The sequence below is a fragment of the Cryptomeria japonica genome, unplaced genomic scaffold (genome assembly GCF_030272615.1).
Source record: "Cryptomeria japonica unplaced genomic scaffold, Sugi_1.0 HiC_scaffold_132, whole genome shotgun sequence".
Taxonomy (NCBI): domain Eukaryota; kingdom Viridiplantae; phylum Streptophyta; class Pinopsida; order Cupressales; family Cupressaceae; genus Cryptomeria; species Cryptomeria japonica.
Genome location: NW_026728954.1, coordinates 287,508 through 307,435, shown reverse-complemented (window position 1 = coordinate 307,435; position 19,928 = coordinate 287,508). Strand labels below are relative to the sequence as shown.

Genomic DNA, 19,928 nt, shown 5'->3' with positions numbered 1-19,928 from the left:
CGAGCGCGCACTGGCCGAGGTGCACACCGATTTCACCTGGGTGCGCGCGCAGCACCTCGGGCGCACCGGGGTGCGCGCACAACGCCCGGGTTGCACCGTGGCCTGTGTGCTCGGGGCGCCTCGGGTGCGCGCTCGGTGTCGCCCCCGCGCGCGCGGTAGTGCGGGCAGCGCACCCCGGCCCGGCCCGGCCCCGACGAGAACGCAAACGGGCAAAAGGTTTATTCAAATAGCATTGCGACGCCCGGCGAAAAACTAAAAAAGGGTGCAACACCGGGACTTCCCGGGAGGTCACCCATCCCAGTACTACTCCGGCCCAAGCGCGCTTAACTGCGGAGTTCTGATGGGATCCGGTGCACTAACGCTGGTATGATCGCACCCGTTATGAGCTTGTCGCAGTGTGTACTTAGCAAACCGCGACCCACGTGCGAATCCACCCCGGCCACCCACCCCCGTCGAGGTGCACACCCTCCCTCGCGAAGTGCGCCCCGTTCGCCAAGTGTGAGCCCTGCCCGGGTGCGCGCACCTTGCTAGGGCGTCGGGTGTGCACCCGGCCCGGCCTACGTGCGTGCACCTGGAGGGGGCGTCGTGTGCGTGCAGTGTCCCGTCTGCAACGCGGTGCCCACACACCACCTCGGGCGCAACGACCTGCGCTCACATGTGGGCCGAGTGCACCTTGGTGCATGTTCGGGGCGCCTCGGGTGCACGCTCGATCTTGCCCCGGTGCACCAAGGCGCTCGGTTTGCCCCGGGTGCGCACTTGGTGCAAGGTGGGCACCCAAAATAGGGATCAAGCACCAAAACACAAGTTTCGGGATGCAAAATGGGACCCAAGGACCACAAATGCGTTCCAAGACCCATGATGGGTCCACGAGAACAAAAATGTGTTCCGAGACTTAATAAACAAATATTGGGTTTTAGGAGAAGAAACATGCTCTGATGCCCAAAACGAGAATCGACCCCGAAAAGGCCACAGGCCAAAAGTGGGATGCGAGACAAAAAAAAATGGGACCCGAGGACCAAAATTGGGTTCCCAGGTCGAAGACAGGGCAACCGGACAAGAAACGACCTCTAAGGCTCGAAATGAGTCCCGACGACTAAAACTTGACAAGAAGCACCCATCAGGCACCCAACTCGACACCCATGGGATGCCGACCCACCCGGGCTTCCACCTAGCACACCTTGGCACCCACCCACCCTCGCACCCAACCTCGCACCCAACTTAGCACCTTTGAACCCACATTGGCACTCACCCTGACCCTGGCACCTTGGAACCCACATTGGCACTCACCTTGACCCTGGCACCCACCTTTGCACTCACCTTGGGACCCACCCTGGCTCCCACCTCGGCACCCACCCAGACACCCACCTTGGTTCCTTGGCACCCACCTTGGATCCTTGGCACCCACCCCGACACCCACCTTGGCACGCAACTTGGCTACTTGCCACCCACCTTGGCTCCTTGACGCCCACCCCGACAACCACCCCGTGACCTACCCTGGCTAGGGTTGGTGCACACCCACCCTGGTGCCCACCTTGGCACCCACCCTATGACCCACCTTGGCACGCACCTTAGTACCCACCCCGTTACCCACCCTAGGACCCACCCCGTGACCCACCTTGGCCAGGGTGGGTGCCTTGGTGCGCACAACTTGCCTGGGCTGCACACCAGGGCGGGCTCAAGATGGCACCCGCGTTCCGTTTTTTTCACTATCTTTCAAAACGGAAATTTTAAAATCTCATTTTTTTCTTTTTTTTGCCTTTTCTGGAAATTAGTGAAGGCAGCGCATCAAAGGTGCGCAATGCTGGTGCGAACCCGGGAGCGCTCCGATGTGTGCTCCAAGGTGCGGCGTGCACGAAGTCCGAGCCCGGTTTGCCCCGGGTGCGCACCTCGCGTGCACCTTCGCCGGGGTGAGCACCTTGGCTGGGTTGCGCGCCCTGGTGCGTACCAAGGAGCGCTCTGAAGTGTGCTCCAAGGTGCGGCGTGCACGAAGTCGGAGCCCGGTTTGCCCCGGGTGTGCACCTCGGGTGCGCACCTCGCGTGCACCTTCGCTGCGGTGGGCACCTTGGCTGGGTTGCGCGCCTTGGTGGGCACCATGCAGTGCACGAAGTCGGAGCCCGGTTTGCCCCGGGCGCGCACCTCCGCCAGGGTGGGCACCTTGGTGCGCACAACTTGCCTGGGCTGCGCATCAGGAAGGGCTCAAGATGGCACCCGCGTTCCGTTTTTTTCACTATCTTTCAGAACGGAAATTTTAAAATATCGTTTTTTTTTGCCTTTTCTGGAAATTAGTGAAGGCAGCGCATCAAAGGTGCGCAACGCTGGTGCGAACCTGGGAGCGCTCCGATGTGTGCTCCAAGGTGCGGCGTGCACGAAGTCGGAGCCCGGTTTGCCTCGGGTGCGCCCTGGTGGGCACCATGGTGCGCACCAAGGAGCGCTCCGAAGTGTGCTCCAAGGTGCGGCCTGCACGAAGTCGGAGCCCGGTTTGCCCCGGGTGTGCACCTCGGGTGGGCACCTTGGTGCGCATGCCTTGCCTGGGCTGCGCACCAGGGCGGGCTCAAGATGGCACCCGCGTTCCTTTTTTTTCACTATCTTTCAAAACGGAAATTTTAAAATCTCATTTTTTTTTGCCTTTTTCTGGAAATTAGTGAAGGCAGCGCATCAAAGGTGCGCACCTCGCTGCCCACCACGGTGCGCAACGCCGGTGGGCACCCGGGAGTGCTTCGAAGTGTGCTCCAAGGTGCTGCGTGCACGTTGTCGGAGCCCGGTTTGCCCCGGGTGCGCACCTCGCGTGCACCTTCGTCGGGGTGGGCACCTTGGCTTGGTTTGCCCCGGCTGCGCTCCGAAGCGGGGTTATTGGAGCGCCGCCTCTTTTTTTGTCGGAGCGTTTGGTGGGGTTTCTCGCATTGGCTCTTCCGAGGCCCGGTTGCCACCCTGGCGCGCACGAAGTCGGAAGTAGGGTTAATTGCCCGGGTGCGCACCTTTGCCAGGGTGGCACCTTACCTGGGCTGCGCACCAGGGCGGGCTCAAGATGGCACGCGCGTTCCGTTTTTTTCACTATCTTTCAAAACGGAAATTTTAAAATCTCCTTTTTTTTTTGCCTTTTCTGGAAATTAGTGAAGGCAGCGCATCAAAGGTGCGCACCTCGCTGCCCACCTTGGTGTGCTCTGAGGTGCGCACCCGGGAGCGCTACGAAGTGTGCTCCAAGGTGCGGCGTGCACGTTGTCGGAGCCCGGTTTGCCCCGGGTGCGCACCTCGCCTGCACCTTGGCCGGGGTGGGCACCTTGGCTGGGTTTGCCCAGGGTGCGCTCCGAAGCGGGGTTACTGGAGCGCCCCCTCTTTTTTTGTCAGAGAGTTTGGTGGGGTTTCTCGCATTGGCTCTTCCCAGGCCCGGTTGTTGGGTGCGCTCCCACCCTGGCGCGCGCGAAGTTGGAAGTTGGGTTAATTGCCCGGGCGCGCACCTTCGCCAGGGTGGGCACCTTGGTGCGCAAACCTTGGCTGGGCTGCGCACCAGGGCGGGCTCAAGATGGCACCAGCATTCCCTTTTTCTCACTATCTTTCAAAACGGAAATTTTAAAATCTCGTTTTTTTTTTGCCTTTTATGGAAATTAGTGAAGGCATCGCATCAAAGGTGCGCACCTCGCTGCCCACCTTGGTGTGCTCCGAGGTGCCCACCACGGTGCGCAACGCCGGTGCGAACCCGGGAGCGCCCCGATGTGTGCTCCAAGGTGCGGCGTGCACGAAGTCGGACCCCGGTTTGCCCCGGGTGCGCACCTCGCGTGCACCTTGGTGCGCACACCTTGGCTGGGTTGCGCGGCCTGGTGGGCACCATGGTGCGCACCAAGGAGCGCTCCGAAGTGTGCTCCAAGGTGCGGCGTGCACGAAGTCGGAGCCCGGTTTGCCCCGGGTGCGCACCTTCGCCGCGGTGGGCACCATGGCGTGCACGAAGTCGGAGCCCGGTTTGCCCCGGGTGCGCACCTCGCGTGCACCTTCGCCGGGGTGGGCACCTCGGCTGGGTTGCGCGCCCTGGTGCGCACCAAGGAGCGCTCTGAAGTGTGCTCCAAGGTGCGGCGTGCACGAAGTCGGAGCCCGGTTTGCCCCGGGTGTGCACCTCGCGTGCACCTTCGCTGCGGTGGGCACCTTGGCTGGGTTGCGCGCCTTGGTGGGCACCATGCAGTGCACGAAGTCGGAGCCCGGTTTGCCCCGGGCGCGCACCTCCGCCAGGGTGGGCACCTTGGTGCGCACAACTTGCCTGGGCTGCGCACCAGGAAGGGCTCAAGATGGCACCCGCGTTCCGTTTTTTTCACTATCTTTCAGAACGGAAATTTTAAAATATCGTTTTTTTTTGCCTTTTCTGGAAATTAGTGAAGGCAGCGCATCAAAGGTGCGCAACGCTGGTGCGAACCTGGGAGCGCTCCGATGTGTGCTCCAAGGTGCGGCGTGCACGAAGTCGGACCCCGGTTTGCCCCGGGTGCGCACCTCGCGTGCACCTTGGTGCGCACACCTTGGCTGGGTTGCGCGCCCTGGTGGGCACCATGGTGCGCACCAAGGAGCGCTCCGAAGTGTGCTCCAAGGTGCGGCGTGCACGAAGTCGGAGCCCGGTTTGCCCCGGGTGCGCACCTCGCGTGCACCTTCGCCGCGGTGGGCACCATGGCGTGCACGAAGTCGGAGCCCGGTTTGCCCCGGGTGCGCACCTCGCGTGCACCTTCGCCGGGGTGGGCACCTTAGTGTGCAGACCTTGGCTGGGTTGCGCGCCCTGGTGGGCACCATGGTGCGCACCAAGGAGCGCTCCGAAGTGTGCTCCAAGGTGCGGCCTGCACGAAGTCGGAGCCCGGTTTGCCCCGGGTGTGCACCTCGGGTGGGCACCTTGGTGCGCATGCCTTGCCTGGGCTGCGCACCAGGGCGGGCTCAAGATGGCACCCGCGTTCCTTTTTTTTCACTATCTTTCAAAACGGAAATTTTAAAATCTCATTTTTTTTTGCCTTTTTCTGGAAATTAGTGAAGGCAGCGCATCAAAGGTGCGCACCTCGCTGCCCACCACGGTGCGCAACGCCGGTGGGCACCCGGGAGTGCTTCGAAGTGTGCTCCAAGGTGCTGCGTGCACGTTGTCGGAGCCCGGTTTGCCCCGGGTGCGCACCTCGCGTGCACCTTCGTCGGGGTGGGCACCTTGGCTGGGTTTGCCCCGGCTGCGCTCCGAAGCGGGGTTATTGGAGCGCCGCCTCTTTTTTTGTCGGAGCGTTTGGTGGGGTTTCTCGCATTGGCTCTTCCGAGGCCCGGTTGCCACCCTGGCGCGCACGAAGTCGGAAGTAGGGTTAATTGCCCGGGTGCGCACCTTTGCCAGGGTGGGCACCTTACCTGGGCTGCGCACCAGGGCGGGCTCAAGATGGCACGCGCGTTCCGTTTTTTTCACTATCTTTCAAAACGGAAATTTTAAAATCTCCTTTTTTTTTTGCCTTTTCTGGAAATTAGTGAAGGCAGCGCATCAAAGGTGCGCACCTCGCTGCCCACCTTGGTGTGCTCTGAGGTGCGCACCCGGGAGCGCTACGAAGTGTGCTCCAAGGTGCGGCGTGCACGTTGTCGGAGCCCGGTTTGCCCCGGGTGCGCACCTCGCCTGCACCTTGGCCGGGGTGGGCACCTTGGCTGGGTTTGCCCAGGGTGCGCTCCGAAGCGGGGTTACTGGAGCGCCCCCTCTTTTTTTGTCAGAGCGTTTGGTGGGGTTTCTCGCATTGGCTCTTCCCAGGCCCGGTTGTTGGGTGCGCTCCCACCCTGGCGCGCGCGAAGTTGGAAGTTGGGTTAATTGCCCGGGCGCGCACCTTCGCCAGGGTGGGCACCTTGGTGCGCACACCTTGGCTGGGCTGCGCACCAGGGCGGGCTCAAGATGGCACCAGCATTCCCTTTTTCTCACTATCTTTCAAAACGGAAATTTTAAAATCTCGTTTTTTTTTTGCCTTTTATGGAAATTAGTGAAGGCATCGCATCAAAGGTGCGCACCTCGCTGCCCACCTTGGTGTGCTCCGAGGTGCCCACCACGGTGCGCAACGCCGGTGCGAACCCGGGAGCGCCCCGATGTGTGCTCCAAGGTGCGGCGTGCACGAAGTCGGACCCCGGTTTGCCCCGGGTGCGCACCTCGCGTGCACCTTGGTGCGCACACCTTGGCTGGGTTGCGCGGCCTGGTGGGCACCATGGTGCGCACCAAGGAGCGCTCCGAAGTGTGCTCCAAGGTGCGGCGTGCACGAAGTCGGAGCCCGGTTTGCCCCGGGTACGCACCTCGCGTGCACCTTCGCCGGGGTGGGCACCTCGGCTGGGTTGCGCGCCCTGGTGCGCACCAAGGAGCGCTCCGAAGTGTGCTCCAAGGTGCGGCGTGCACGAAGTCGGAGCCCGGTTTGCCCCGGGTGCGCACCTTCGCCGCGGTGCGCACCATGGCGTGCACGAAGTCGGAGCCCGGTTTGCCCCGGGTGCGCACCTCGCGTGCACCTTCGGCGGGGTTGCGCGCCCTGGTGGGCACCATGGTGCGCACCAAGGAGCGCTCCGAAGTGTGCTCCAAGGTGCGGCGTGCACGAAGTCGGAGCCCGGTTTGCCCCGGGTGCGCACCTCGCGTGCACCTTCGGCGGGGTTGCGCGCCCTGGTGGGCACCATGGTGCGCACCAAGGAGCGCTCCGAAGTGTGCTCCAAGGTGCGGCGTGCACGAAGTCGGAGCCCGGTTTGCCCCGGGTGCGCACCTCGCGTGCACCTTCGCCGCGGTGGGCACCATGGCGTGCACGAAGTCGGAGCCCGGTTTGCCCCGGGTGCGCACCTCGCGTGCACCTTCGCCGGGGTGGGCACCTCGGCTGGGTTGCGCGCCCTGGTGCGCACCAAGGAGCGCTCCGAAGTGTGCTCCAAGGTGCGGCGTGCACGAAGTCGGAGCCCGGTTTGCCCCGGGTGCGCACCTCGCGTGCACCTTCGCCAGGGTGGGCACCTCGGTGCGCACACCTTCTCAATGTTTTCTTGCCTTTTCTGGAAATTGGTGAAGGCAGCGCATCAAAGGTGCGCACCTCGGTGTGCTCCGAGGTGCGAACCCGAGAGCGCTCCGAGGTGCCCACGAAGTCGAAAGTCGGGTTAATTGCATTGTTTTCCCCGGGTGCGCTCCGAGGTGCGCAACATCGGCGCGCACCAAGGAGGGCTCCGAAGTGTGCTCCAAGGTGCGCACGATGGCGTGCACCTCTGGTGCGCACGATTCGGAGCTCGGTTTGACCGGGGTGCGCACACCTTGGCTGGGTTGCGCACCTTTTGTGCGCTCCAAGGTGCGCACGAAGTCGGAGCTCGGTTTGCCCCGGGTGCGCACCTTCGCCAGGGTGCGCACCTTGATGCGCACGCCTTGGCTGGGCTGCGCACCTTGGTGGGCGCCATGGTGCGCACCTTTCGTGCGCTCCAAGGTGCGCACGAAGTCGGAGCTCGGTTTGCCCCGGGTGCGCACCTTGGTGGGCGCCATGGTGCACTCCGAGGTGCCCAAGATTGGTGCGCACCAAGGAGCGCTCCGAAGTGCGCTCCAAGGTGCGCGCGAAGTCGAAAGTTGGGTTAATTGTCCGGTTTGCCTCGGGTGCGCACCTTGCGTGCACCTTCGCCAGGGTGGGCGCCTTGGTGCGCACACCTTGGCTGGGCTGCGCACACCTTGGCACCCGCGTTTCCTTCATTTTAAATTTTTTTTTTTTACAATCTCTCAAGTGGGAAATTCTATAATCTCAACTTTTTTTGCCTTTTCAGGAAACTTTTGAATGGAGCGCATCATTGGTGCGCTCCGAAGTGTGCTCCAAAGCTCTCTCCAGCTGCGTGCACCTGCCCCGGCCGCGCACCCGGCCCCGCCCAGCTTCGCTCACCTGTCCCGGGCGTCTGGTGCGGAACCTTAGAGTAAGAAACATCACCGTGCACCTTGGCCAACGTGCGCGACTCGACCGAGCGCGCACTGGCCGAGGTGCACACCGATTTCACCTGGGTGCGCGCGCAGCACCTCGGGCGCACCGGGGTGCGCGCACAACGCCCGGGTTGCACCGTGGCCTGTGTGCTCGGGGCGCCTCGGGTGCGCGCTCGGTGTCGCCCCCCGCGCGCGCGGTAGTGCGGGCAGCGCACCCCGGCCCGGCCCGGCCCCGACGAGAACGCAAACGGGCAAAAGGTTTATTCAAATAGCATTGCGACGCCCGGCGAAAAACTAAAAAAGGGTGCAACACCGGGACTTCCCGGGAGGTCACCCATCCCAGTACTACTCCGGCCCAAGCGCGCTTAACTGCGGAGTTCTGATGGGATCCGGTGCACTAACGCTGGTATGATCGCACCCGTTATGAGCTTGTCGCAGTGTGTACTTAGCAAACCGCGACCCACGTGCGAATCCACCCCGGCCACCCACCCCCGTCGAGGTGCACACCCTCCCTCGCGAAGTGCGCCCCGTTCGCCAAGTGTGAGCCCTGCCCGGGTGCGCGCACCTTGCTAGGGCGTCGGGTGTGCACCCGGCCCGGCCTACGTGCGTGCACCTGGAGGGGGCGTCGTGTGCGTGCAGTGTCCCGTCTGCAACGCGGTGCCCACACACCACCTCGGGCGCAACGACCTGCGCTCACATGTGGGCCGAGTGCACCTTGGTGCATGTTCGGGGCGCCTCGGGTGCACGCTCGATCTTGCCCCGGTGCACCAAGGCGCTCGGTTTGCCCCGGGTGCGCACTTGGTGCAAGGTGGGCACCCAAAATAGGGATCAAGCACCAAAACACAAGTTTCGGGATGCAAAATGGGACCCAAGGACCACAAATGCGTTCCAAGACCCATGATGGGTCCACGAGAACAAAAATGTGTTCCGAGACTTAATAAACAAATATTGGGTTTTAGGAGAAGAAACATGCTCTGATGCCCAAAACGAGAATCGACCCCGAAAAGGCCACAGGCCAAAAGTGGGATGCGAGACAAAAAAAAATGGGACCCGAGGACCAAAATTGGGTTCCCAGGTCGAAGACAGGGCAACCGGACAAGAAACGACCTCTAAGGCTCGAAATGAGTCCCGACGACTAAAACTTGACAAGAAGCACCCATCAGGCACCCAACTCGACACCCATGGGATGCCGACCCACCCGGGCTTCCACCTAGCACACCTTGGCACCCACCCACCCTCGCACCCAACCTCGCACCCAACTTAGCACCTTTGAACCCACATTGGCACTCACCCTGACCCTGGCACCTTGGAACCCACATTGGCACTCACCTTGACCCTGGCACCCACCTTTGCACTCACCTTGGGACCCACCCTGGCTCCCACCTCGGCACCCACCCAGACACCCACCTTGGTTCCTTGGCACCCACCTTGGATCCTTGGCACCCACCCCGACACCCACCTTGGCACGCAACTTGGCTACTTGCCACCCACCTTGGCTCCTTGACGCCCACCCCGACAACCACCCCGTGACCTACCCTGGCTAGGGTTGGTGCACACCCACCCTGGTGCCCACCTTGGCACCCACCCTATGACCCACCTTGGCACGCACCTTAGTACCCACCCCGTTACCCACCCTAGGACCCACCCCGTGACCCACCTTGGCCAGGGTGGGTGCCTTGGTGCGCACAACTTGCCTGGGCTGCACACCAGGGCGGGCTCAAGATGGCACCCGCGTTCCGTTTTTTTCACTATCTTTCAAAACGGAAATTTTAAAATCTCATTTTTTTCTTTTTTTTGCCTTTTCTGGAAATTAGTGAAGGCAGCGCATCAAAGGTGCGCAATGCTGGTGCGAACCCGGGAGCGCTCCGATGTGTGCTCCAAGGTGCGGCGTGCACGAAGTCCGAGCCCGGTTTGCCCCGGGTGCGCACCTCGCGTGCACCTTCGCCGGGGTGAGCACCTTGGCTGGGTTGCGCGCCCTGGTGCGTACCAAGGAGCGCTCTGAAGTGTGCTCCAAGGTGCGGCGTGCACGAAGTCGGAGCCCGGTTTGCCCCGGGTGTGCACCTCGGGTGCGCACCTCGCGTGCACCTTCGCTGCGGTGGGCACCTTGGCTGGGTTGCGCGCCTTGGTGGGACCATGCAGTGCACGAAGTCGGAGCCCGGTTTGCCCCGGGCGCGCACCTCCGCCAGGGTGGGCACCTTGGTGCGCACAACTTGCCTGGGCTGCGCATCAGGAAGGGCTCAAGATGGCACCCGCGTTCCGTTTTTTTCACTATCTTTCAGAACGGAAATTTTAAAATATCGTTTTTTTTTGCCTTTTCTGGAAATTAGTGAAGGCAGCGCATCAAAGGTGCGCAACGCTGGTGCGAACCTGGGAGCGCTCCGATGTGTGCTCCAAGGTGCGGCGTGCACGAAGTCGGAGCCCGGTTTGCCTCGGGTGCGCCCTGGTGGGCACCATGGTGCGCACCAAGGAGCGCTCCGAAGTGTGCTCCAAGGTGCGGCCTGCACGAAGTCGGAGCCCGGTTTGCCCCGGGTGTGCACCTCGGGTGGGCACCTTGGTGCGCATGCCTTGCCTGGGCTGCGCACCAGGGCGGGCTCAAGATGGCACCCGCGTTCCTTTTTTTTCACTATCTTTCAAAACGGAAATTTTAAAATCTCATTTTTTTTTGCCTTTTTCTGGAAATTAGTGAAGGCAGCGCATCAAAGGTGCGCACCTCGCTGCCCACCACGGTGCGCAACGCCGGTGGGCACCCGGGAGTGCTTCGAAGTGTGCTCCAAGGTGCTGCGTGCACGTTGTCGGAGCCCGGTTTGCCCCGGGTGCGCACCTCGCGTGCACCTTCGTCGGGGTGGGCACCTTGGCTTGGTTTGCCCCGGCTGCGCTCCGAAGCGGGGTTATTGGAGCGCCGCCTCTTTTTTTGTCGGAGCGTTTGGTGGGGTTTCTCGCATTGGCTCTTCCGAGGCCCGGTTGCCACCCTGGCGCGCACGAAGTCGGAAGTAGGGTTAATTGCCCGGGTGCGCACCTTTGCCAGGGTGGCACCTTACCTGGGCTGCGCACCAGGGCGGGCTCAAGATGGCACGCGCGTTCCGTTTTTTTCACTATCTTTCAAAACGGAAATTTTAAAATCTCCTTTTTTTTTTGCCTTTTCTGGAAATTAGTGAAGGCAGCGCATCAAAGGTGCGCACCTCGCTGCCCACCTTGGTGTGCTCTGAGGTGCGCACCCGGGAGCGCTACGAAGTGTGCTCCAAGGTGCGGCGTGCACGTTGTCGGAGCCCGGTTTGCCCCGGGTGCGCACCTCGCCTGCACCTTGGCCGGGGTGGGCACCTTGGCTGGGTTTGCCCAGGGTGCGCTCCGAAGCGGGGTTACTGGAGCGCCCCCTCTTTTTTTGTCAGAGAGTTTGGTGGGGTTTCTCGCATTGGCTCTTCCCAGGCCCGGTTGTTGGGTGCGCTCCCACCCTGGCGCGCGCGAAGTTGGAAGTTGGGTTAATTGCCCGGGCGCGCACCTTCGCCAGGGTGGGCACCTTGGTGCGCAAACCTTGGCTGGGCTGCGCACCAGGGCGGGCTCAAGATGGCACCAGCATTCCCTTTTTCTCACTATCTTTCAAAACGGAAATTTTAAAATCTCGTTTTTTTTTTGCCTTTTATGGAAATTAGTGAAGGCATCGCATCAAAGGTGCGCACCTCGCTGCCCACCTTGGTGTGCTCCGAGGTGCCCACCACGGTGCGCAACGCCGGTGCGAACCCGGGAGCGCCCCGATGTGTGCTCCAAGGTGCGGCGTGCACGAAGTCGGACCCCGGTTTGCCCCGGGTGCGCACCTCGCGTGCACCTTGGTGCGCACACCTTGGCTGGGTTGCGCGGCCTGGTGGGCACCATGGTGCGCACCAAGGAGCGCTCCGAAGTGTGCTCCAAGGTGCGGCGTGCACGAAGTCGGAGCCCGGTTTGCCCCGGGTGCGCACCTTCGCCGCGGTGGGCACCATGGCGTGCACGAAGTCGGAGCCCGGTTTGCCCCGGGTGCGCACCTCGCGTGCACCTTCGCCGGGGTGGGCACCTCGGCTGGGTTGCGCGCCCTGGTGCGCACCAAGGAGCGCTCTGAAGTGTGCTCCAAGGTGCGGCGTGCACGAAGTCGGAGCCCGGTTTGCCCCGGGTGTGCACCTCGCGTGCACCTTCGCTGCGGTGGGCACCTTGGCTGGGTTGCGCGCCTTGGTGGGCACCATGCAGTGCACGAAGTCGGAGCCCGGTTTGCCCCGGGCGCGCACCTCCGCCAGGGTGGGCACCTTGGTGCGCACAACTTGCCTGGGCTGCGCACCAGGAAGGGCTCAAGATGGCACCCGCGTTCCGTTTTTTTCACTATCTTTCAGAACGGAAATTTTAAAATATCGTTTTTTTTTGCCTTTTCTGGAAATTAGTGAAGGCAGCGCATCAAAGGTGCGCAACGCTGGTGCGAACCTGGGAGCGCTCCGATGTGTGCTCCAAGGTGCGGCGTGCACGAAGTCGGACCCCGGTTTGCCCCGGGTGCGCACCTCGCGTGCACCTTGGTGCGCACACCTTGGCTGGGTTGCGCGCCCTGGTGGGCACCATGGTGCGCACCAAGGAGCGCTCCGAAGTGTGCTCCAAGGTGCGGCGTGCACGAAGTCGGAGCCCGGTTTGCCCCGGGTGCGCACCTCGCGTGCACCTTCGCCGCGGTGGGCACCATGGCGTGCACGAAGTCGGAGCCCGGTTTGCCCCGGGTGCGCACCTCGCGTGCACCTTCGCCGGGGTGGGCACCTTAGTGTGCAGACCTTGGCTGGGTTGCGCGCCCTGGTGGGCACCATGGTGCGCACCAAGGAGCGCTCCGAAGTGTGCTCCAAGGTGCGGCCTGCACGAAGTCGGAGCCCGGTTTGCCCCGGGTGTGCACCTCGGGTGGGCACCTTGGTGCGCATGCCTTGCCTGGGCTGCGCACCAGGGCGGGCTCAAGATGGCACCCGCGTTCCTTTTTTTTCACTATCTTTCAAAACGGAAATTTTAAAATCTCATTTTTTTTTGCCTTTTTCTGGAAATTAGTGAAGGCAGCGCATCAAAGGTGCGCACCTCGCTGCCCACCACGGTGCGCAACGCCGGTGGGCACCCGGGAGTGCTTCGAAGTGTGCTCCAAGGTGCTGCGTGCACGTTGTCGGAGCCCGGTTTGCCCCGGGTGCGCACCTCGCGTGCACCTTCGTCGGGGTGGGCACCTTGGCTGGGTTTGCCCCGGCTGCGCTCCGAAGCGGGGTTATTGGAGCGCCGCCTCTTTTTTTGTCGGAGCGTTTGGTGGGGTTTCTCGCATTGGCTCTTCCGAGGCCCGGTTGCCACCCTGGCGCGCACGAAGTCGGAAGTAGGGTTAATTGCCCGGGTGCGCACCTTTGCCAGGGTGGGCACCTTACCTGGGCTGCGCACCAGGGCGGGCTCAAGATGGCACGCGCGTTCCGTTTTTTTCACTATCTTTCAAAACGGAAATTTTAAAATCTCCTTTTTTTTTTGCCTTTTCTGGAAATTAGTGAAGGCAGCGCATCAAAGGTGCGCACCTCGCTGCCCACCTTGGTGTGCTCTGAGGTGCGCACCCGGGAGCGCTACGAAGTGTGCTCCAAGGTGCGGCGTGCACGTTGTCGGAGCCCGGTTTGCCCCGGGTGCGCACCTCGCCTGCACCTTGGCCGGGGTGGGCACCTTGGCTGGGTTTGCCCAGGGTGCGCTCCGAAGCGGGGTTACTGGAGCGCCCCCTCTTTTTTTGTCAGAGCGTTTGGTGGGGTTTCTCGCATTGGCTCTTCCCAGGCCCGGTTGTTGGGTGCGCTCCCACCCTGGCGCGCGCGAAGTTGGAAGTTGGGTTAATTGCCCGGGCGCGCACCTTCGCCAGGGTGGGCACCTTGGTGCGCACACCTTGGCTGGGCTGCGCACCAGGGCGGGCTCAAGATGGCACCAGCATTCCCTTTTTCTCACTATCTTTCAAAACGGAAATTTTAAAATCTCGTTTTTTTTTTGCCTTTTATGGAAATTAGTGAAGGCATCGCATCAAAGGTGCGCACCTCGCTGCCCACCTTGGTGTGCTCCGAGGTGCCCACCACGGTGCGCAACGCCGGTGCGAACCCGGGAGCGCCCCGATGTGTGCTCCAAGGTGCGGCGTGCACGAAGTCGGACCCCGGTTTGCCCCGGGTGCGCACCTCGCGTGCACCTTGGTGCGCACACCTTGGCTGGGTTGCGCGGCCTGGTGGGCACCATGGTGCGCACCAAGGAGCGCTCCGAAGTGTGCTCCAAGGTGCGGCGTGCACGAAGTCGGAGCCCGGTTTGCCCCGGGTACGCACCTCGCGTGCACCTTCGCCGGGGTGGGCACCTCGGCTGGGTTGCGCGCCCTGGTGCGCACCAAGGAGCGCTCCGAAGTGTGCTCCAAGGTGCGGCGTGCACGAAGTCGGAGCCCGGTTTGCCCCGGGTGCGCACCTTCGCCGCGGTGCGCACCATGGCGTGCACGAAGTCGGAGCCCGGTTTGCCCCGGGTGCGCACCTCGCGTGCACCTTCGGCGGGGTTGCGCGCCCTGGTGGGCACCATGGTGCGCACCAAGGAGCGCTCCGAAGTGTGCTCCAAGGTGCGGCGTGCACGAAGTCGGAGCCCGGTTTGCCCCGGGTGCGCACCTCGCGTGCACCTTCGGCGGGGTTGCGCGCCCTGGTGGGCACCATGGTGCGCACCAAGGAGCGCTCCGAAGTGTGCTCCAAGGTGCGGCGTGCACGAAGTCGGAGCCCGGTTTGCCCCGGGTGCGCACCTCGCGTGCACCTTCGCCGCGGTGGGCACCATGGCGTGCACGAAGTCGGAGCCCGGTTTGCCCCGGGTGCGCACCTCGCGTGCACCTTCGCCGGGGTGGGCACCTCGGCTGGGTTGCGCGCCCTGGTGCGCACCAAGGAGCGCTCCGAAGTGTGCTCCAAGGTGCGGCGTGCACGAAGTCGGAGCCCGGTTTGCCCCGGGTGCGCACCTCGCGTGCACCTTCGCCAGGGTGGGCACCTCGGTGCGCACACCTTCTCAATGTTTTCTTGCCTTTTCTGGAAATTGGTGAAGGCAGCGCATCAAAGGTGCGCACCTCGGTGTGCTCCGAGGTGCGAACCCGAGAGCGCTCCGAGGTGCCCACGAAGTCGAAAGTCGGGTTAATTGCATTGTTTTCCCCGGGTGCGCTCCGAGGTGCGCAACATCGGCGCGCACCAAGGAGGGCTCCGAAGTGTGCTCCAAGGTGCGCACGATGGCGTGCACCTCTGGTGCGCACGATTCGGAGCTCGGTTTGACCGGGGTGCGCACACCTTGGCTGGGTTGCGCACCTTTTGTGCGCTCCAAGGTGCGCACGAAGTCGGAGCTCGGTTTGCCCCGGGTGCGCACCTTCGCCAGGGTGCGCACCTTGATGCGCACGCCTTGGCTGGGTTGCGCACCTTGGTGGGCGCCATGGTGCGCACCTTTCGTGCGCTCCAAGGTGCGCACGAAGTCGGAGCTCGGTTTGCCCCGGGTGCGCACCTTGGTGGGCGCCATGGTGCACTCCGAGGTGCCCAAGATTGGTGCGCACCAAGGAGCGCTCCGAAGTGCGCTCCAAGGTGCGCGCGAAGTCGAAAGTTGGGTTAATTGTCCGGTTTGCCTCGGGTGCGCACCTTGCGTGCACCTTCGCCAGGGTGGGCGCCTTGGTGCGCACACCTTGGCTGGGCTGCGCACACCTTGGCACCCGCGTTTCCTTCATTTTAAATTTTTTTTTTTTACAATCTCTCAAGTGGGAAATTCTATAATCTCAACTTTTTTTGCCTTTTCAGGAAACTTTTGAATGGAGCGCATCATTGGTGCGCTCCGAAGTGTGCTCCAAAGCTCTCTCCAGCTGCGTGCACCTGCCCCGGCCGCGCACCCGGCCCCGCCCAGCTTCGCTCACCTGTCCCGGGCGTCTGGTGCGGAACCTTAGAGTAAGAAACATCACCGTGCACCTTGGCCAACGTGCGCGACTCGACCGAGCGCGCACTGGCCGAGGTGCACACCGATTTCACCTGGGTGCGCGCGCAGCACCTCGGGCGCACCGGGGTGCGCGCACAACGCCCGGGTTGCACCGTGGCCTGTGTGCTCGGGGCGCCTCGGGTGCGCGCTCGGTGTCGCCCCCGCGCGCGCGGTAGTGCGGGCAGCGCACCCCGGCCCGGCCCGGCCCCGACGAGAACGCAAACGGGCAAAAGGTTTATTCAAATAGCATTGCGACGCCCGGCGAAAAACTAAAAAAGGGTGCAACACCGGGACTTCCCGGGAGGTCACCCATCCCAGTACTACTCCGGCCCAAGCGCGCTTAACTGCGGAGTTCTGATGGGATCCGGTGCACTAACGCTGGTATGATCGCACCCGTTATGAGCTTGTCGCAGTGTGTACTTAGCAAACCGCGACCCACGTGCGAATCCACCCCGGCCACCCACCCCCGTCGAGGTGCACACCCTCCCTCGCGAAGTGCGCCCCGTTCGCCAAGTGTGAGCCCTGCCCGGGTGCGCGCACCTTGCTAGGGCGTCGGGTGTGCACCCGGCCCGGCCTACGTGCGTGCACCTGGAGGGGGCGTCGTGTGCGTGCAGTGTCCCGTCTGCAACGCGGTGCCCACACACCACCTCGGGCGCAACGACCTGCGCTCACATGTGGGCCGAGTGCACCTTGGTGCATGTTCGGGGCGCCTCGGGTGCACGCTCGATCTTGCCCCGGTGCACCAAGGCGCTCGGTTTGCCCCGGGTGCGCACTTGGTGCAAGGTGGGCACCCAAAATAGGGATCAAGCACCAAAACACAAGTTTCGGGATGCAAAATGGGACCCAAGGACCACAAATGCGTTCCAAGACCCATGATGGGTCCACGAGAACAAAAATGTGTTCCGAGACTTAATAAACAAATATTGGGTTTTAGGAGAAGAAACATGCTCTGATGCCCAAAACGAGAATCGACCCCGAAAAGGCCACAGGCCAAAAGTGGGATGCGAGACAAAAAAAAATGGGACCCGAGGACCAAAATTGGGTTCCCAGGTCGAAGACAGGGCAACCGGACAAGAAACGACCTCTAAGGCTCGAAATGAGTCCCGACGACTAAAACTTGACAAGAAGCACCCATCAGGCACCCAACTCGACACCCATGGGATGCCGACCCACCCGGGCTTCCACCTAGCACACCTTGGCACCCACCCACCCTCGCACCCAACCTCGCACCCAACTTAGCACCTTTGAACCCACATTGGCACTCACCCTGACCCTGGCACCTTGGAACCCACATTGGCACTCACCTTGACCCTGGCACCCACCTTTGCACTCACCTTGGGACCCACCCTGGCTCCCACCTCGGCACCCACCCAGACACCCACCTTGGTTCCTTGGCACCCACCTTGGATCCTTGGCACCCACCCCGACACCCACCTTGGCACGCAACTTGGCTACTTGCCACCCACCTTGGCTCCTTGACGCCCACCCCGACAACCACCCCGTGACCTACCCTGGCTAGGGTTGGTGCACACCCACCCTGGTGCCCACCTTGGCACCCACCCTATGACCCACCTTGGCACGCACCTTAGTACCCACCCCGTTACCCACCCTAGGACCCACCCCGTGACCCACCTTGGCCAGGGTGGGTGCCTTGGTGCGCACAACTTGCCTGGGCTGCACACCAGGGCGGGCTCAAGATGGCACCCGCGTTCCGTTTTTTTCACTATCTTTCAAAACGGAAATTTTAAAATCTCATTTTTTTCTTTTTTTTGCCTTTTCTGGAAATTAGTGAAGGCAGCGCATCAAAGGTGCGCAATGCTGGTGCGAACCCGGGAGCGCTCCGATGTGTGCTCCAAGGTGCGGCGTGCACGAAGTCCGAGCCCGGTTTGCCCCGGGTGCGCACCTCGCGTGCACCTTCGCCGGGGTGAGCACCTTGGCTGGGTTGCGCGCCCTGGTGCGTACCAAGGAGCGCTCTGAAGTGTGCTCCAAGGTGCGGCGTGCACGAAGTCGGAGCCCGGTTTGCCCCGGGTGTGCACCTCGGGTGCGCACCTCGCGTGCACCTTCGCTGCGGTGGGCACCTTGGCTGGGTTGCGCGCCTTGGTGGGCACCATGCAGTGCACGAAGTCGGAGCCCGGTTTGCCCCGGGCGCGCACCTCCGCCAGGGTGGGCACCTTGGTGCGCACAACTTGCCTGGGCTGCGCATCAGGAAGGGCTCAAGATGGCACCCGCGTTCCGTTTTTTTCACTATCTTTCAGAACGGAAATTTTAAAATATCGTTTTTTTTTGCCTTTTCTGGAAATTAGTGAAGGCAGCGCATCAAAGGTGCGCAACGCTGGTGCGAACCTGGGAGCGCTCCGATGTGTGCTCCAAGGTGCGGCGTGCACGAAGTCGGAGCCCGGTTTGCCTCGGGTGCGCCCTGGTGGGCACCATGGTGCGCACCAAGGAGCGCTCCGAAGTGTGCTCCAAGGTGCGGCCTGCACGAAGTCGGAGCCCGGTTTGCCCCGGGTGTGCACCTCGGGTGGGCACCTTGGTGCGCATGCCTTGCCTGGGCTGCGCACCAGGGCGGGCTCAAGATGGCACCCGCGTTCCTTTTTTTTCACTATCTTTCAAAACGGAAATTTTAAAATCTCATTTTTTTTTGCCTTTTTCTGGAAATTAGTGAAGGCAGCGCATCAAAGGTGCGCACCTCGCTGCCCACCACGGTGCGCAACGCCGGTGGGCACCCGGGAGTGCTTCGAAGTGTGCTCCAAGGTGCTGCGTGCACGTTGTCGGAGCCCGGTTTGCCCCGGGTGCGCACCTCGCGTGCACCTTCGTCGGGGTGGGCACCTTGGCTTGGTTTGCCCCGGCTGCGCTCCGAAGCGGGGTTATTGGAGCGCCGCCTCTTTTTTTGTCGGAGCGTTTGGTGGGGTTTCTCGCATTGGCTCTTCCGAGGCCCGGTTGCCACCCTGGCGCGCACGAAGTCGGAAGTAGGGTTAATTGCCCGGGTGCGCACCTTTGCCAGGGTGGCACCTTACCTGGGCTGCGCACCAGGGCGGGCTCAAGATGGCACGCGCGTTCCGTTTTTTTCACTATCTTTCAAAACGGAAATTTTAAAATCTCCTTTTTTTTTTGCCTTTTCTGGAAATTAGTGAAGGCAGCGCATCAAAGGTGCGCACCTCGCTGCCCACCTTGGTGTGCTCTGAGGTGCGCACCCGGGAGCGCTACGAAGTGTGCTCCAAGGTGCGGCGTGCACGTTGTCGGAGCCCGGTTTGCCCCGGGTGCGCACCTCGCCTGCACCTTGGCCGGGGTGGGCACCTTGGCTGGGTTTGCCCAGGGTGCGCTCCGAAGCGGGGTTACTGGAGCGCCCCCTCTTTTTTTGTCAGAGAGTTTGGTGGGGTTTCTCGCATTGGCTCTTCCCAGGCCCGGTTGTTGGGTGCGCTCCCACCCTGGCGCGCGCGAAGTTGGAAGTTGGGTTAATTGCCCGGGCGCGCACCTTCGCCAGGGTGGGCACCTTGGTGCGCAAACCTTGGCTGGGCTGCGCACCAGGGCGGGCTCAAGATGGCACCAGCATTCCCTTTTTCTCACTATCTTTCAAAACGGAAATTTTAAAATCTCGTTTTTTTTTTGCCTTTTATGGAAATTAGTGAAGGCATCGCATCAAAGGTGCGCACCTCGCTGCCCACCTTGGTGTGCTCCGAGGTGCCCACCACGGTGCGCAACGCCGGTGCGAACCCGGGAGCGCCCCGATGTGTGCTCCAAGGTGCGGCGTGCACGAAGTCGGACCCCGGTTTGCCCCGGGTGCGCACCTCGCGTGCACCTTGGTGCGCACACCTTGGCTGGGTTGCGCGGCCTGGTGGGCACCATGGTGCGCACCAAGGAGCGCTCCGAAGTGTGCTCCAAGGTGCGGCGTGCACGAAGTCGGAGCCCGGTTTGCCCCGGGTGCGCACCTTCGCCGCGGTGGGCACCATGGCGTGCACGAAGTCGGAGCCCGGTTTGCCCCGGGTGCGCACCTCGCGTGCACCTTCGCCGGGGTGGGCACCTCGGCTGGGTTGCGCGCCCTGGTGCGCACCAAGGAGCGCTCTGAAGTGTGCTCCAAGGTGCGGCGTGCACGAAGTCGGAG

At 62.6% G+C, this 19,928-nt stretch overlaps 3 non-coding genes across 3 annotated transcripts; all 3 read right to left on the bottom strand.

Annotated features, from left to right (window-relative positions):
• Positions 1 to 259: 259 nt before the first annotated feature.
• Positions 260 to 378, bottom strand: LOC131866133 (5S ribosomal RNA). Its single transcript, XR_009364765.1, has one exon. It is a non-coding gene; the product is annotated as a 5S ribosomal RNA (ribosomal RNA).
• A 7,805-nt stretch (positions 379 to 8,183) lies between these two features.
• On the bottom strand, positions 8,184 to 8,302 carry LOC131866131 (5S ribosomal RNA). The gene has a single exon (XR_009364763.1). It is a non-coding gene; the product is annotated as a 5S ribosomal RNA (ribosomal RNA).
• A 7,803-nt stretch (positions 8,303 to 16,105) lies between these two features.
• On the bottom strand, positions 16,106 to 16,224 carry LOC131866130 (5S ribosomal RNA). The gene has a single exon (XR_009364762.1). It is a non-coding gene; the product is annotated as a 5S ribosomal RNA (ribosomal RNA).
• Positions 16,225 to 19,928: the final 3,704 nt, after the last annotated feature.